Source organism: Dromiciops gliroides, chromosome 2, assembly GCF_019393635.1.
Source record: "Dromiciops gliroides isolate mDroGli1 chromosome 2, mDroGli1.pri, whole genome shotgun sequence".
Taxonomy (NCBI): domain Eukaryota; kingdom Metazoa; phylum Chordata; class Mammalia; order Microbiotheria; family Microbiotheriidae; genus Dromiciops; species Dromiciops gliroides.
In genome coordinates, this window is record NC_057862.1 from 74618301 (window position 1) to 74636886 (window position 18586).

Sequence of the window (18586 nt, forward strand, 5' to 3'; positions counted from 1 at the left end):
AGCTACTGGAGCAAATGAGTGAGTGCCTTAAGCTGCCTGGGCCTCAGTTTGCTGATCTGTAATATGAGGGGATTGAACCAGATGCTCTCTGAGGTCCCTTCCGCCTCTAGATCTATGATCCCTATGAATGGCCTCATTCAGGAGGTGGATCTTGACTTGTGCTTTGTAAGATGTTTACAAAGGGCAGAGGGCAAGAAGGCAGACACACCAGGAAAAGAAAGCTTCCCAATCTTCTGAAAGTCTGGTCTGCTCAGGAGCCATTCTGGACTTCACCCATTTCTTCCCTCTCTGGACTCCTCCTAGTCTGTGCTGCACAGTTTAGCCCAGCACAGGACTGGGCACATAAATTCAGTCCCATTCCTGTGGATTGATTGGAAGGAAACAGACACGGTCCATGCCTCCAGGAATTTGCAATCCAAACACTCATTGACATTGACAAACACGTGAATACCCTTACAGACTCACATGTCCTGGTGCTGCATGGAGCAGAGATGCACACCAACTCAAACAGAGCATTGATATTATTTACAAACCTTAATGCATGTGTTTTGCTTTTTGTGTGGTAGAAGATGAAGAGTGAAAAATGTAAGTTGCATTTTTAGGAAAGAGGGAAAGGAGGAAGACCCTTTGCCTTGTTTCCAGCTGCTCTGGAAGGGCAAGAACTCCATGGAGGATGTCAGGGAGGAAGTTTGGCAGGCTTGGAGGGGGAGAGTGTTCTGGCATAGCCTTGGAACCAGCATGAAAGAGGGAGCAATGATGACGTGTCTATAAGAATCACTGAGGTGTAGTGGAAGGAGCCACCACTGGAAATCGACCTCCATCCTCGTCCCAGCAACTTAGAATGATGAGCTCCGTGACCTTGGGCAAGTCATTTCTCCTGCCGGGGCCTGGGTTTTCCCATCTGTAAAAACAAAGGGGTTAGAGCACCACCTCTGGAGTCAGAAGACATGGGTTCAAATCCAGAATCTAATGTTTGCTTCCCATGAGACTTTGGGCAAGTCACTTATTCCATTTGGGTCTGTTTCCCAATATGTAAAATGAGGGCATCGACTAAATGATCTGAGGGACCTTCTACCTCTAAACCTGTATCAGAGGTTCTTTTTTTTTTTAATATGGAATGCTTCACGAATTTGCATGTCATCCTTGCGCAGGGGCCATGCTAATCTTCTCTGTATCGTTCCAATTTTAGTATATGTGCTGCCGAAGCGAGCACTGTATCAGAGGTTCTTAATGAGGGGTGTGTCTGTGGATCTCTAAGGGATGTGTGGGTAGATTTTTTTTTAAGTCATCCATGCACTTGAATAGGGAAAAGAAAATGACATCTTTGGCATTTCCTTTTAAGTATTTTAAAACATTATTTTGGGGGCAGCTAGGTGGCGCAGTGGATAAAGCACTGGCCTTGGATTCAGGAAGACCTGAGTTCAAATCCAGCCTCAGACACTTGATACTGCCTAGCTGTGTGACCCTTGGCAAGTCACTTAACCCCCATTGCCCCGCCAAACAAACAAACAAACAAAGCATTATTTTGAGAAGGGGTCCATAGAATATGCCCAACCTCCAGAGGGGTCTATGACACAAAATGGGTTTAAGAACCGCTATTCTCCATGACTGCTAAGGCCCCTTCCCAGGCTAACACTCTATCAATGAATCAAAACTGCAACTCTATATTACAGTGTCAACCAACGCCAGGATCTCTTAGACTTATACCATGTACTCAGTGACATGCCAGGTGCCACGGAGCAGAGGAGGCTTGATATATTTCCCTCATTCTAACTGGTGAAGCAAGACAAATCTAGATGGAACAATAGCAGATGAGACATGGCAGTATATGGGGTGATTTGTGCGCTGCAGACCACAAGGACCGTAGGAATCTGAAGGACAGGAAAGTCAGTGGCTGTAGGAGTCGTCAAGGAGAGTTGCTTACCATAGGTCTAGAATTGGAAGGAAACTGAGGGGCCGTCTAGTAGGATTTTACAAGATTGAGGACCATAGTGGGTTAAGTGACTTGCCCAAGGTCATCTGGTAGTAGGTGATAATTTCAGAACCAATGCCCTTTATACCATACCATGCTGTTTCCCTTAATTTGAGGTTTGAAAAATGAGAGGAAAGGAGAGAATTCCAGAAGGAGACACAATGGGCAGAGCATCCTTGTGGGACTGGGAGGACACTGGCCCTCATAGAGTAGAGGGGGTTTGTTGGAAATTAGCAGGAAATAATTAAAAGAATTATTAAGTGGCTACTTTAAGCTGTAGGTAGGGTTAGGCCTTGTATCTTTTCAGATCTAGATGTATTCTCTTTTTCTCACATTCAGATTTTGTCACAAGTCATATATATGCATGCATACATACACATATAGACACAATGCATACATATACACATATATATATGTGTACACACATACACACATATATAAACAGAACAAACCCCACAACCTCATCTGTCTTTCTGGACCCAGCCCAGATACTGCCTCTTCTATGAAGCCCTCCCTGATTCCCTCCATGTGAAAAGAATTGCTCTTTTAAAATAATAATTTATTTCTCCTAATCACAAGTAAAGATAGTTTTTAATGTTCTTTTTTATAACAAAAATGTTAAGTTCCAAATGTTCTCCCTCCCTCCCAAAGTTGGTAAGTGATTTGATATAGGTTATATATGTGCAATCATGTAAAACAGACACACTTCTATATTAATCATGTTGTGAAAGAAGAAACAGATGAAAAGGAAAAAAAACCATTAAAGTGGAAAAAAAAGAATGCTTCAATGTACATTCAGACTCTTATCGGTTCTTTCTCTAGATGCGGATAGCATAAATTGTTCTTTTTCCCCTCCAAATTTCTCACCACACTATAATTAAAGCCCTCCTTTGCATTGATCTCACTCCCTAGTATCATCTTTTTTGTCTATATAATAACCGCTAGCATTTATGAATTGCTTACCATGTGCCAGGTACTGTCCTGTCAGCTTTATAATTATTGTCTCAATTGTTTATCACAACAACTCTGGGAGGTAGGTGTTATTTTTATCCTCATTTTACAGATAGGTAAACTAAGGCAAACAGAAATTAAGTGACTTGGCCAGAATCTGGCACCTTACTACATATGTGATGTTGTGCAAGTCATTTACCCCATTTAAGATTTGTAAAATGAGAGGATGTTGATTCAGATAACATCCAAAGTCCCCTCTGGGGGGCAGCTAGGTGGTACAGTGACTAGAGCACTCAGCCCTGAGTCAGGAAGACTCACCTTTCAAAGTTCAAATCTGGCCTCAGAAACTTACTGGCTGTGTGACCCTGCACAAGTCACTTAACCCTGTTTGCCCCAGTTTCCTCATCTGTCAAATGAGCTGGAGAAGGAAATGGCAAACCTCTCCAGTATCCCTGCCAAGAAAACTCCAAATAGGGTCATGAAGAGTCGGGAACAACAAACATCATTATTAATATAATCATTTTCCTTTATAATCCTATGTATCTTATTCCATGAATATAAAAACATGACCCTGTGAGGGGTCCCGAGGCATACAGGACACACACAAAAAGGTTCAGAACCATTGGACAAGTTCCACCTTCCCAGTTCAATCCAAGGAAGACCCTTTTTGAAGCCGTTTTAAACCCGACTCAGGTAGGGTCTTGTTCTGTTGTTGGCTGGTGGCAGGGCCAGCCTTAAGTCAGGGTAGAGCCAGCAAGTATCTACATGATACAGTTGGAGGAGTGCTGGCTTTGAATCCTAGCTTTGACACTAACTAGCTGGGGGACCTTAAGCCTCTCCAGGCCTCAGTTTCCTCATCTGTAAAATCAGGGGGTTGAACTGGATGACCTCTAAGGTCTCTTCCAACAATCTAGGCATGTGATCCTATGATATCTCCAGCCTCCATAGTGTCTGATGTGTCTGTTATTAAGGCCCTCTTTTTACACGTCTTTTGGCCTTGTTTGTTAGCCCCCAGGAGGCCCTTTTAACAAAATTTCCTGGAAGGGCTATGTTAAACCCCATTCACCCATTAACACTTTAGTATGAATGGAATAGCCAGTCAACTCCTTTATTTCAGGGACTGTATGTACCCTAACAGAGAACACTGCATTGCAGGGAGGGAGCCCTTAATTCATGTTTGATCATTACAGGCATTTATCAGAGATTAGCAGGTGTTTCACATCTCCAGGTTCAGAGGAAATGGAAGGCTGGTATGTTTTGGTTGGTGAAAGAGAGGGAGGAGGGATTGTAGAACATGATCTTTTTGCTAGAGCAGACAGGAAGTGGGTTGGAGGTGGGAGGGGGCTCAGAAAAGCTTCCCAAGAGCAGGAGGTCTCTGAGTGCCTGGGGGACCCCCTGACAGTGAAGAATTCCTGTTAAAATACTTTTTTTCCACATTTTATTTTATTTATTTAATCATAAAAGTATTTAATTACTTTCTAGTTACATGTAGAGATAGTTTTCAACATTTATTTTTATAAGATTTCTAGTTCCAAATTTTTCTCCTTCCCTCTCTCCCCAAGACAGCAAGCAATCTGATATAGGTTATATATGTACAATCACATTAAACATTTCTGCATTAGTCATGTTGTGAAATAAAATACTTTTCGTATTCATCTTAATCGTTTTGGCAAAAATAAGTTTGTTTGGGGGCAGCTAGGTAGCACAGTGGATAAAGCACTGGCCCTAGATTCAGAAGGACCTGAGTTCAAATGTGACCTCAGACACTTGACACTTACTAGCTTTGTGACCCTGGGCAAGTCACTTAACCCTCATTGCCCACCCCCCAATACTAAGTTTGTTGAATCAATTTCACTACAACAGAACTCTATCCCTGTACATTCAGATACAGTTGACTTTAAATACTTGTTTTGTGATCATTTCATGGTGATCATTATAATTACTTTCACCCTTGGTGCTCAGGTGCTTCCTCTTCTATGAAGCTTTCCTCATCCCTTCCAGTCCTTAGTCCCTCACCTGCCTCAATTTAACTAGTACTTAATTGTGTATGTGGAGAGCTTTTTTATAGTGGGGTGGGGCGCTGAGGTGGGGTATGGCCAGATCTGTGGTTTGACCAGGGCAGATGGACGTCTGCTCTGCAACTTAGAGCCTTAGAGGGTTATCTTGGTTCATTGAGAGGACTCAACCAGGGTCACGCTGCTGGAATGTGTCAGCAGAACTGGAACTCAGATCTTCTAGATTCCGAGGTCAGACCTATATCTGCTATGTCAATTTTGTTATATTTTTACATGTTGTGTCCTGATAAGTATCAGATCTCACATCCATAAAGCGCTTGGAGATTTACAAAAGGAATTCTCTCATTTGATCCTTAAAACAACCCTTTGAGACAGATGTTCTTTTTGACCTCATTCTGTAGAAGAGGAAACTGAGGCTTAGAAGGCTCAGGCGCATTGCCCAGGATCATCAAACCCAGGTCTTCTTGACTATAAATAAAGCACACATACCCTTGCCGTGTTGTTGTTCAGTCATTTCAGTCATATTTATGGTATGGGGCAGCTAGGTGATGCAGTGGAGAGAGCACTGGCCCCGAAGTTGGGAGGACTTAAGTTCAAGTCTCACTTCAGACGCTTACTAGTTGTGTGACCCTGGGAAAGTCAATTAACTCCAATTGCCTTGAACATCTTGGGCCATCTCCAGTCATCCTGATCCATCTCTTGCCACTGGACCTAGAGGGCTCTGGAGGATAGAGTGAGGCTGGTGACTTTTCACAGCCCTCCCTCACTTAAATCCAATTCACTGCAACATAACATCACATCCCGATGTCATGGTCTTCTTTGAGAATGAAGGATAAACAACGACTCTTTATGACCCCATTCCGGGTTTTCTTGGCACATTAGAATGGTTTGCTATTTCCTTTTCCAACTCATTTTACAAATGAGGAAACTATAGCAAACGGGGTTAAGTGACTTGCCCAGGGTCACACAGCTAAGTAAGTGTCTGAGGTCAAATTTGAAATCATGTCTCCTTGATTCCCGATCTGGCACTTTATCCACTGTGTGACCTAGTTGTCCTAGCCATGTTACCTAACAATAATAATAATAATTATGATCATTTCCATTTTGGACTTCAGGACGCTACAACCTAATAAGATTAAATTAGACTTATCTCAAATTATGAGTGCTTATGATAAATTCTGATGAAAATTATTAAAGTGCTAGAAATAGAGTTTAAGTTTTCTGGTCATGTAAGATCTCTAATAATAGCCCATGTGGCCTTCAAAACAAACAACAAATACTTTTTCTGTTGGTAAATTATGAGAGTTTAGCTGTCTGAGGGTAGATGCTCTGTACACATTGACATTCACATCTTTTTGCTGTGCTTCTTAGAAAAATGCAATCATGGCCTTATCGTGCATGCCTGTGACACCATTATGAATCTCCTTGGAAGATGGATCTTAAATGAAATCAAGGGAGATTCTAGAGGAAATGTTGGCCAGGCCAGTGAAAATCCATAGGTGAAGCTAAACAGGGAACCTAAAACCATTAGAAAAATAAATGTTGTTGGTTCATAGAAAACATTTGTAGACGTGAGTGAATGGGCCCCTCAGCCCAGAGGTCAATATTTCAACAACTAGCCGCAGAAAACTTACACTTATTAAATGTCTTCACTTGAGGGGTGAGGTGGGGAGGGGCTCATGTTCGTGGATGACTGAGGTCTTTTGTTTCTCCCGTTTTCCTTATGGCAATAAAGTTGAAATGTAGCAACCTTTCAAAATGAGATTTCTCATAGAAGTTATAACCGCGGGTTTTAAGTTTTCATCACCTAAATGTGGAACAGAACCATTGCAAACCTGGGGGAGGGGATGGGGGCCGAGGAGAGGGAGGACACATGTGGTGTGAATCAGGGATCGGTGCAAATCGGGAAGGTGTGGTAAGGGGATTTCCTGTGCTAGAGCGCTGCAGAAATCTTGCCCCCCCCCTTCCCCATTGGTAAATTTCATATGTGGGTGATCAGAGGTGGTTTGGCCCTGTCAGGTGAGGGGCAGACCACTCCTCCCTCCGCTGCCCTGGAGGTGTTTATTCCCATTGCATGTCGGGAAAGCCAGACTCCATAGATAATGTAGCCTTTAATTGGGTTTTCTTTCCCTTTCTCTTGTGGTGCCTTATGGGGATCCTTAACCCAGGGAAGGGGTACTCAGCATTCTTTGGTCACTGACTGACGCTTTTGGCAGTCTGCTTTAGCCTGTGGGACCCTTTCCACAATAATATTTTTAAATGCATTAAACAAAATACAGAGATTATCAGGGATACCAAGTATATTGAAATATGAAGTCATGTACTACAAAGTTAAGAACCTAAAGGGGTTCAGCACCATTTCTGAGGGGTGCATCTCTTACTTTGTCCCTCACCTTGCTGTTCCATTTTCATCTAGGGAAAATTAAGGGCCTCCGCTAGAGTCCTCTTTTGTACTTTTGATTGTTATTCCATCTTAAAGAGGACCATGGCATTGGGGTGATGTCATGACTTGCACTGAATTGGATTTCAGTGAGGGAGGACTGATGTTTAATACCTGGGTAACCTTGAGCAAATCACTTTAAATCTCCCTGAGCCTCCATTTCCTCAACTATAAAAGGAAGGAGCTAGACTAGAAGTTTTTGAGGCTGGATTTGAATTCTGGCCTTCCTGATTCCTGGCCCAGCACTCTATCCACTGCATGACCTGGCTGCTTACCAAGCAAACAAAGAAGCAAAAGTTCTCCACCCTAAAGGAAGCTTCATTCCTCTGTAAGCACCCTTTTCTGTCTGTTGAGGACACCTATAGAAAATTGTTATCCCTGGTATTGATTAAATACATCTTTCCTAATTAGCATTAATCTTTCATCTAATTTTACCCTCAATTACGTACCTCTCCCATTTCTTCCTTTGCTTTTTTGCTATTTTCTTTCCCTTCAATCTTCAGTCTTTTCCCTTCAGTACTACACATGCTCAGGTGTTTCCTGTCCTAAAAGAAGCTGCCTTTGACCCCAATACCTCATTCATGCCATCCTCCTGCCTTTCCCTTACCCTTGGCTGCCAAATTTCACTCTTTTCTCCCTCCCCATCCCTTTCTGGAAATGGGCAAATGTCCCAAAATGAGAGAATATCAGCAAACACCCTGATGAATTTGACCTTCACTTTTTCAGTCAACATTCATTCAGCAAGCATTTATTAGTTACCTACTTTGTGTCAGGCACTGAGGAAACAGAAAAACATGAACAAATACAAAATTATTTTGGTTTGTTTTGCTGAGTATTTCAGGGAAAGGTATAGAACTTGACCTGAGATTATAAGAGAGGCAAAGCTGAGGAGGGGGAGCTGTTCTTGGTCATATCTTCTCCCATGGAGACTAGAGATGGAATGTCAGTTATCAGGACTGGCAACCAGATCAGTCTGGCTGAATGTAGAGTGTGTGAGGAAGATCAGGTGAAGTCATCCTAGAGAGATCAGGGCCAGAATGAAGAGAAAAGGGAGCCATAGAAACTTCTTGAGCAGGGGAGTTACAGCAGTTTTTATTTTTTCTTCTCCCCAGCCCTTTAAATTTGTTGACTAATCCTGAGGGATCCGCCTTAGCAATACTTCGTGCCTGTCCTGTTCTTTCTGCTCCATTTCTATCACAACTACCCTAATTCAGGCCCTCATCTCTTCCTGCTCAGCCTGTTATAATAGCTTTCTGTCTTCGCCTTATTCCTTCCCCATCTTTCACATCACTGCCCAAGTAATTGTCCTGTCTGATGATATTAGTCTTCTTCTCAAAAACCTTACCTGGCTCTAGATTGTCTCCCAAATATAGTATATATTTAAGGGTTTGTTCACTCAATCTCTAATCTGTTTTCTGGGCTTATCACAAACCAGCTCCCTTCAGCACTGTGCCTCCCAACCCCAGTTTTTGTTCTGCCTTCCCCTGTTTTCCATTTGTTGGCTCATGCTGACCTCCAAGTTGGAAGATGGACTTAACCTCTCCCACCTTTTGGTCAAACCCCTCCTTTCAAAACCTAATGCCAATTTTGTCTCCTCCCTGAAGTTTTCTGTTAACTTCCCCCCTCTTTTCCACCACCGAAAATGATCTTTCTCCTTACACTTCTTATAGTATTTATCCCAACTTTTCCTTGTAGTTGGGGCAGCTAGGTGCTAAAGTGGATGGATCGTTGGACCTGGAGTCAGGAAGGCTTCAGTTCCCGAGTTCACAATCTGGCCTCAAATACTTAATGGCTGTGTGACCCCAGGCAAGTCACTTCATCATCTTTGCCTCAGTCTCATCATCTGTAAAATGAGTTGTAGAAGTATTTTTGCCAAGAAAACCCCAGTTGGGGTCATGAAGAGTCAGGCACAAGTGAAAAACAACTGAACCCCTTGTACTTATCCAGTTCTCCTTTGTATCATGTTTGTTTTTGTAGGCATGGATCCCCGCCCCGCCCCTGCCCCTATTAAATTACAATCTCCTTGAGAATAGAGACTATGCCATACCTACCCTTGTGTCCTCTGACATAGGCCTCTACACATAGCGAACACTTAAATGCTTTGGGGTTTTTTTTGGGGGGGGGGCGGGGAGGAACCTCTGATTTCTTTGGTATAGGGAATTTCTGGTATAGCAACTCCCTACACTAATGATGATTGATAATGTATCTTTAACAGCCTAAGAGAATTGCCTGAGGGTGACTCACCCACCCATATTTCTAAATCTCCTATTAGTCAATCAGCCAATACACATTTTTAAAGCACTGGTTACTAGGTGTGCCAGGGTGTGTCAGAAACAGGACTTCAACCCAAGGCTTCCTGACACCAGGACTGGCCCTCTTATCCACCAGACCATGATGCCTCTTGTGTTAGTTCACTGCTTCTTGGTGCCTGGCACATAGTTGGTGCTATAACAATGTTAGCATAAAGCCCATCATTATTAGGTTTTATTCTGAGTGTTTCCTTTTAGTACAATCTCCTCCCAACTGTTCCTCTTATGCATTATTGTGAAACAGAGGCTCTTAATAGCAGAACTCAAGCTCTCGAAGATTCCACTAAGTCAAACATGGGCCTGGGAATGGGACTCTGCGCTTGTTGGCCAAGGACCAGCTTGGCCAAGTTGGGAGAGACTCCTTACATAGTTGGCTGCAAGGCATGAATTTTTCAGCCAAGGTAACCCTAGAGAATTACTTTCTAAGTTAGAGGAGAGCTGTGGTGTGTCATTTGAAAGAGGATTGAAGTATTATAACACCAAACAGTATAAAAAGGAAATGCAATGTGAATCTTGGCAAAGTCTATCTTAAATGTAAATGTGATTGTACCATTGGAGTTGCTGTCAAACTATTTGGGAGAACAGCTGTCAAGCTGAATGAGGAGAACAGGGGTCCTTAATCATTTTTTTGTGTGTGTCTCATGGACATCCTTAACAGTCTGCTAAAACCTATGGACCTTTTCTCTGAGAAATGTTTTGTTGCCTACTGATACATAATTGAAGGAAATGCTAAATTTCAGCTGGAGGTTAGTGAAAATAAAAATGGAATTTTTTTCCCTATCCAAGTTCACAGACCCCCTGGAAGTATATAGACTATGAAATTTCCACATGGTCACTCTGGTCCCAGCCAAATGGACCAGAGCTCTTAGGACCTCCTGCCTTAACTCAGGTAAGAGACCTGTTCGCAAAAACAGAGATTGATCAGCATCACCAGGCTCACTTACCCCTGGAGTTCATGTGTGTCACAGTCACTGAAGTCAGGAAGTCCTAAGATCAGCCACTACCCCGAACAGGAGCTGTCTACCGCAGGGAACAATCCTTATGCAGATTGCAATAACGACGAAGCAAACTTAGACACCTTTATAAAAATAGAAACCATCTCTCTGCTATATAAAATTGGCTCAGAGGACTGATGCATGCTTTGCGTGAGTGCATCTTGAATAGCACATGCTTATGTAAAAAGTTTTTAAAAGCTCTCTATAAAACAAATTACTGAGCTTAATACTTCCTCTGAAGGATTTGAAAGGATATAAGAATATCCTTTTAAAGTATCCATTAAAACAATTTTTAGATGCATCGTGCAGAGGGCAAATGCTTCATGTGTGTGTGTGTGTGTGTGTATACACGTGTGTGAGAGTGAGTTACTTGGCAAGGGTTCAGGAGGAAAAGGAGAGGTTACAGTTTGTCTGGGATGCTGTAGAGGGTCTTTCAGATGGTGTTGGATTGGGGTGACCCCTGAGATCCCTTCTTGCTGTAGGATTGTTTGGTTCTAGAGACCCTTTCAGGAAAGGAGTCTCGGGGCCCTAGCTGTACTTGGATTTTTCGTGAATTTTTTTTATTTTAGCTATTTCTGTGGTCATTTTTGTTTCTGCCAGGACTGCTGCCCCCTTCATGGTACTCGGCCAGTGATACCCTTCCCTAAATGAGAAACCAGTTCACTAACATGGTTTTGCAGAGGGAGCAGATGGCCTAAGAGGGATAGGTCCAAATGCCATCCTTCATTTCACTTGCAAAGCCAAACTACCCTAAGATATGGGGCCAGGAAGGTGGGAAATAAAATCAGACCAGTTTGGTTCCATTCCTGGTCTCTCCTCCTTAGGAGCCTGACTTCTTAGGATCATATCTAATGTGGGCAGTGGAAGGAGCCTGAGATTTGGGGCAAGACTTGTTGTTTAGTCATTCAGTCAACTCTTCATGACCCCATGGACTATTTTTTTCCCCGTGGGTCTTTCTTGGCAAAGATACTGGAGTGGTTTGCTATTTCCTTCTCCAGAGGATCACTTTTTTTTTGGTCTGAGCTCTCCATTATGACCTGTATGTTTTGGGTAACCCTGCACAGCATAGTTCCTAGTGTCACTGAGTCACATAAGCTCCTTTGCCATGACAAGATGGTGATTCAGGAGGGCTTTTTTTTAGGCAAATAGGAGATAAGTAACTTGCCCAGGGTCACACAGCTAGTAAGTGTCTGAGACTGGATTTGAACTAGGGTCTTCCTGTCTTCAGAATCAGCACTCTTTTCACTTCATTATATAGCTGAGTAGTGGGGTTCAAATCCTATCTCTCCCGTTTATTAATTTTATGACCTACTGCAAATCACTTCAGCTTTGGGCTTCCTACTCTGTTAAATGAGAAAGTTGGATTAGATGCCCTCCAGGTTCTGTTTTGTCTCCAAATCTGATTCTATGACCTTTCTGAAGCCTTTACAGATGTGGAAGATCAGCTTTCTCATCTATAAAATGGGGATAATTAGGTAAGTACATAACTGGCTCCTGGGTTGTTTGAAGTAATGTATTTAAAGAACTTTGTGAAACCTTTAAGTGATATATAAAAATTAGCTGTTAACGATAGAAGGGCAGCTAGGTGGTACGGTGGGTACAGTGTGAGCCCTGGAGTCAGAAAGACTCAACTTCATGAGTTCAAATCTGGATTCAGATGCTTATTAGCTGTATGACCCTGAGCAAGTCACTTTACCCTGTTTGCCTCAGTTTCCTCATCTATAAAATGAGCTGGAGAAGGATATGGCAAACCACTGCAGTATCTCTGCCAACAAAACCCCAAAATGGGGTCATGAAGAGTTGGGCATGATTGAACAACAGTTACATTCACATTAAAGGGGGCGGCTAGGTGGCGCAGTGGATAAAGCACCGGCCCTGGATTCAGGAGTACCTGAGTTCAAATCCGGCCTCAGACACTTACTAGCTGTGTGACCCTGGGCAAGTCACTTAACCCCCATTGCCCCGCAAAAAAACAAAAAAAAAAACAACATTCACATTAAAACTGGAAAGAGCATTGAAGCTGAAGTTATAAGTCATAGAATATTACAGATGGGCAAACTAAGGTCCAAGGAGTGTGACTTTACTCAAGTAAAGAGGTAACAATTGACTGACCCTAGGTTTAAACCCAGGTTCTCCATGTCCAGATTTAGTGCTCTCCATTATAAAACGCTGCCTCCCTTATCTGGATTTGAATTCCTGGCTCTAACATTAATTAAGTGTGACTCTGGACAAGTCATTTAACCACCAAGAGTTTAAATCTGAGGACAGAGTTTAGGGTGAGGAGGAGCCACCAGATACCGAAGCCTTCATTAGGAAGTTAGTCCAAATGTTGAGAAATGGTATGATGTAGAAGTAGACACTCATCCTGCCACTGACTAGTCATGAGACAATGGGCAGGGGACATAAACTTTCTGAACCCCAGTTTCTCCCACTGTAAAACAGGGGGATAAGTATTTTGGTACATTCCTCACAAGGTGAGAGAAACATCTTGGGAACCCTAAAGCACTGTACACAAATATGTTATTATTTAATTAGCCCACCTTGGAAGCTTTTGTAGACCTCTCAACATTCATTCAACCTGGGCTATAAAATAATGACACTTGGGGAAGACTTCATCACATGCTTCCTCTTGGAGTAGACTCATGCCATTGGTGTCTTTGCCCTAGTGTCTGAAAAATAGGTTGTAGAGAAAAACCTATTGAACTTTCTGGAGAAAAACATATGGAAATTCAGCAGATGCCATCCAGGTAGCTAAGTGGCCCCAGGGGACAGGGTACTGGACCTCAATGTAGGAAGACCCAAGTTATCCAGCTTCGGACCTTATCTGTATAACCCTAGTCAAGCCACTAAACCTCTGCTTTATCTACAAAATGGGCATAATAATGACACCTACCTCCCAAGATTGTTGTGCGGACCAAATGAGATAACCTCTAAGGTGCTTCACAAACCTCAAAGTACTTTTAGAAATACTGTTATTTTAAGGACAGCTCGGTGACACAGTGGATAGAGTGCTGGGTCTGGAGTTAGAAACATTCATCTTCAAGAGTTCAAATCTGGCTTCAGACACTTACAAGCTATGTGATCCTGGGCAAGTCACTTCGCCCTGTTTGCCTCAGTTTCCTCATCTGTAAAATGAGCTGGAGAAGGAAATAGCAAACCTCTCCAGCATCTCTGCCAAGAAAACCCCATGTGAGGTCACCAAGAGTTGGACACAACTGAAAAATGACTGAAAATGACAACAGCTCAGGCCTTTAATGAAGTAGGCAGTTAGTATAGGAGAAGGTAAGTGGATTTTGGATTAGGTGACGGGTTCCAATTTTGGCTCTGCTAGTTAGTCTTCGTGTGACCTTGGGCAAGTCACTCCAGCTCTTCTGGAAGATGAGAGAGTTGGACTAGTTAGCTTTGGAGGTTCTCTCCTGTTCTAAATCTCATGATTCGTTTCACTCCAGGTTGGTGGCACTTCCAGTGATTGCCTCTGGAGTCACAACTGCAGCCTTCATTAACCAAAAGAGCCCACGTGATTCCCCAGTGCCCCCAAGAGTCCGCTCTAGTAAGAGGATTCTAATAGAAGAATTACAAGGCTCCAAGAGTCAGAGGTTGCATATAAAAGAGCCAGATGCAGCTTGGGAGCCTCGGTCTGAATGTCACGGCTCCCAGAGTTGTTTATAAAAATGTGAACTAAAAATAGAGCAGAAGCAAAAAGAGCAAGATAAACTCCAGGGCATTGAGTAGATCCCCTGTGGAGGATTTATGGGAAAACTAGGACAAGAATCACCTTGGAGGGGCTTGGGGAATTCATCAAGACTTGTTTTTGTTTTGTTTTGTTTTTGTGTTTTGTTTTAAAATAAAGCACCTACTACTGATAATAATGCTCATATTTATATGGTCCTGTACAATTCGTGAAACATTGTATCACCCCACGCCTCAGTGTGTAGGAAGCTGGACACAATGGTTAGCTACTGTTCTCATTTTGAAGATGAGGAAACAGATTCTATGCGCTGTCACACACATAGGACATAGTGAAGACTGGATCTAAACATGGGATCACAGATCATAAGCTCAGAGGCCAGCTAGTCCAACTCGCTCATTTTACAGAAAAGGAAACTGAGGCTGAGTGACCTCCCTAGTAGTAAGTCTCCGAGATGGTATTAGAACCAACTAACTTCAAAGCCAGTGCCTTTTGCCCCGTATAAGACCCTGCCCCCAAGTTTGCTTTTCTTTTTTTCTACTTATATGTGCCGGAAAGTATAGTGGGTGCTGTGGGGCCTACAAAAAAGAGTATAAGATACAGGCCCTGGCTTCAAGGAGCTGACATTCTGTTTGGGGAGGCAAGATACCTACTGATGGAAAATCTAAATCTAAGTGACAAAGGCCTCATGAATGATATAGACTCTACCTTCTTAAACTGTGGGTCACAACCCCATATGGGGTTGTGTGACAATGTGGGGGTCATGAAAAATTTGGCAATAGTAAAAGGTTATGTCTACCTATTTTATATACCTATATGCCAGGGGTCATGTAAAAATTTTAGGGGCTAAAAGGGGTCGCAAGTGGAAAAAGCTTAAAAAGCATTGGTATAGAAAATCAATGCTTTAGGAGATCAGATGAGAGGGAAGAATATAATTTGTAATAATGAAATAATTCATGAAGGGAGGTAGAATTTAAGTTTGACCTTGAATGATGACTTTGGGTGGAAAACGGTAGGGTGGATATTACAGGCAGCCGTGATCATGAGTGGCACAGAATACATTGGGGGAAAGTGAACAGATGAGTTGGAAGCATCCCTCTTATAGTGGGACATAAAGACTAAAAAGGTATGTTGGGGATCTTGTGTTAAGAGAGTGTGATAGTAGTACACAGCATGGAGTCAGGAAGACCTGAGTTCAAAATAGGTCTCAGCCACTTACTAGAACTGTGGCCCTGGGCAAGTCATTTAACCTCAATCTCAGTTTCCTCTTCTGCAAAATCATCTGTAATCCTTGCTTAATTTTTTTTTCAACAAATCCCACACAAATGGAATTCGTCCTGGACCACTCTTTTTATATAATATCCTTTGGAGTAACTTGTCTAGCTGAGAGCCTGTTAACTATCCATCATTAACTGTAAATGCTTATGATGGAATCAATTATTTTTTTCTACATTAAAAAAAAAGAATCTGATTTAAAGCTGAAACAGAACCTGCAGGTCATATAGTTCAACCTTCTCTTTTACCAGATGAGGAAAATGGGGGAAAATAATAGTTGTTATCTCATGGGGTGGTTGTGAAATGGGATAATGTATGTGAAACTCTAGATAAGGTGTTATTTGGGTGAGGGGTGCTGTTGCCATAGATGTAGGGTCCGATTCTCAGACAGGATTTTTACCAGCCCCTTCCTCCAATCACTTAGTCCATTTACATTTATGTGCATGTAAAGTCTTTGCCTTTGTACAGTCATAGTCTGCATACTTGTTTTTGGTCTGGCTCTTCTCTCTTTAATTTGCATGATTTCACATAAGTTTTTCCATCTTTCCTTGGATTCCCTCTACTCGCCATAAAAGCATTGCCTTAGGTGAATATACCATGATTTGGACAGTCATATCTCAACTTCTGGGCGGGAATTCATTCATTCAATAAAAATGTTATTGAGCATTGTTATGCAGCACACATATAGACTGTTTCTAATTTTTCACAATTATTATTTTAAAAGAGCTGAGAATGTTTTTTGTACAGAAAGTTTTCTTTCCTAGCTATATTCTTTGGTGTTTCCCCCCATAATAATAGGGTGATCGGATCAAAGGATATGGTCACTTTTAATAGCTATTGATATATGCAGGGTGTCCCCAAAGTCTTGGTGCAGCCTAAAACTATTAAAGCTTTCTTTTCTAAGCTTAAAAATAAAGATTAAATATGCCCTAAGATTTTTCTCCTTTGTTGTGATTTAAAAACATCCATATGTCATCAGAAAAATATACCATCTTTTTCATAGGCTATTTCCCTAGCAACAATAATAATAATAACAACAACAGTAATAATAATATTGGACACTTACGTAGTTTACCATTTTATAAAACACCATACATACATGATCTCCTTTGATCCCTAATTCGATTTATTTCTATAGTCAGTCAATAGGCAGCCAGTCACTGAGCATTTTTAAAGTGCTTTGTATGTGTTAAACAGTTTGCAAATTACTATGGATGCAGAGCAAGCCGACTTCTGGAAGCTCACTGTGAAACAGGGGAGACAATATTGCAAAATACTACGTGTAACCACAATACATATAGTGTAAATGGCAGATCATCTCAGAAGGAAGGTTCTGGTAACTGGGACACCCGGGCTGGGGAAGAGATGAGGAGAGAGAGTGTCCAGGCTTGGGCAACCTCCAGAGCCTTTAAAGGAACCCCTAGTAAACACCTACCAAAGGCAAGATGCTGCTGTGTGTGGTGCACAGACACCAAGACAAATCTATCCTTGCCTTTGGGGAGCTTATATCCTCACAACGCATTCCATGGTTCATCTTATCTGTTGTTACTTTCCATTTTAGACAGAGCCGATTTTGGACTATATTTTACTTGGTTTCTACAGCCCTGCCCTATTCTCTGATTATACTACATGCAGTCAAGTCGCTCGGTCAATAGACATTTATTAAATACCTACTATGTGCCAGGTTAGGGAGCTAGGTGGCTTAGTGGATAAAGTGGAGTTAGATCTGAGTTCAAATTTGACTTCAGACACTTAATAGCTGTGTGACCCCCAGACAAGTCTCTTAACTTTGCCTCAGTTTCCTCATCTGTCAAATGAGCTGGAGAAGGAAATGGCAAACTACTCTAGTATCTTTGCCAAGAAAATCCCCTAAAAGGGGCCACAAAGAGTTGGACATGCCTGAAATGATTCAACAACAACAACAACAACATGTGCTGAGTTCTGGGCATAGAAAGAAAGACAAAAGACGGTCCTTGAAGTGAGCCTCATTTGGCGAGGCTATCGTAAGCCAGTTCAAGGAGTCTGTGTTTTGTACTATAGGTGGTTAGGAACCATTGGACAGTCTTGAGGAAGAAAACGATATGAAGATTTTTTTTTTTTAGTGAGGCAATTGGGATTAAGTGACTTGCCCAGGGTCACACAGCCAGTACGTGTTAAATGTCTGAGGCCGGATTTGAACTCAGGTCCTCCTGACTCCAGGGCCGGTGCTCTATCCACTGCGCCACCTAGCTGCCCCATGAAGATGTTTTTATGAAGATTAATCAGGTGGTATTTTGTAGATAGGGTTGGTGAGGATAAAGATTGGGGACAGGAAGCTCAGGCAGGAGGTATTTACAGTTTTCTGAGAATCTCAAGATGAAGGCATAAACAATGGAAAATAATAATAATGATGATAATGATAATAATTTCAATAGAAATTCAGGGTTTACAAAGCTCTTTTTCACATCTCCATTAATTAGGTCGCACTGGGATGATCATTCCCATTCTATGGATGAAAAAACTGAGGCCATAAAAGTTAAGAGATCATTCAGTACATATTGCAGCCTGAACTCAAATCCAGACCTCGTAATTCACAGGCTTCCTAACTCAATGTCTATTATCCCAATGTAGGAATAAAAAGGAAAATATTTCTGCATGGAGCTGGTGAAGGAAAACTTTGCCAGGAGTTGGTCACTTAGCAGTTACTTTGCGCCCCAGTTGGAGCTTTAAAGGGACCCAATGGTAATGTTTCTTTGGAGAATGCTCTGGGGTCAAGGCTAATGGTTGTAAAGCTGAGGGACTAATAGCACTGGCATGAGTCAGATTTTTTTCCCCCTTACACAAGAAGCACAAAGCAGGCTTTTGGCCCGCGTCTTTGCCAATTCATCTCCATCTGAGCTGGAAACAATTCTTGTTCTCTCTCTCTCTCTCTCTCTCTCTCTCTCTCTCTCTCTCTCTCTCT

At 42.2% G+C, this 18586-nt stretch overlaps 1 protein-coding gene and 1 non-coding gene across 4 annotated transcripts in view; one reads left to right on the plus strand and one right to left on the minus strand.

Annotated features, from left to right (window-relative positions):
* The window catches only part of HPSE2 (heparanase 2 (inactive)), a 693143-nt gene that overhangs the window by 16396 nt on the left and 658161 nt on the right, over positions 1 to 18586 (plus strand). The window lies entirely within an intron of this gene.
* LOC122744783 lies at positions 1107 to 1213 on the minus strand. Its single transcript, XR_006355128.1, has one exon. It is a non-coding gene; the product is annotated as a U6 spliceosomal RNA (small nuclear RNA).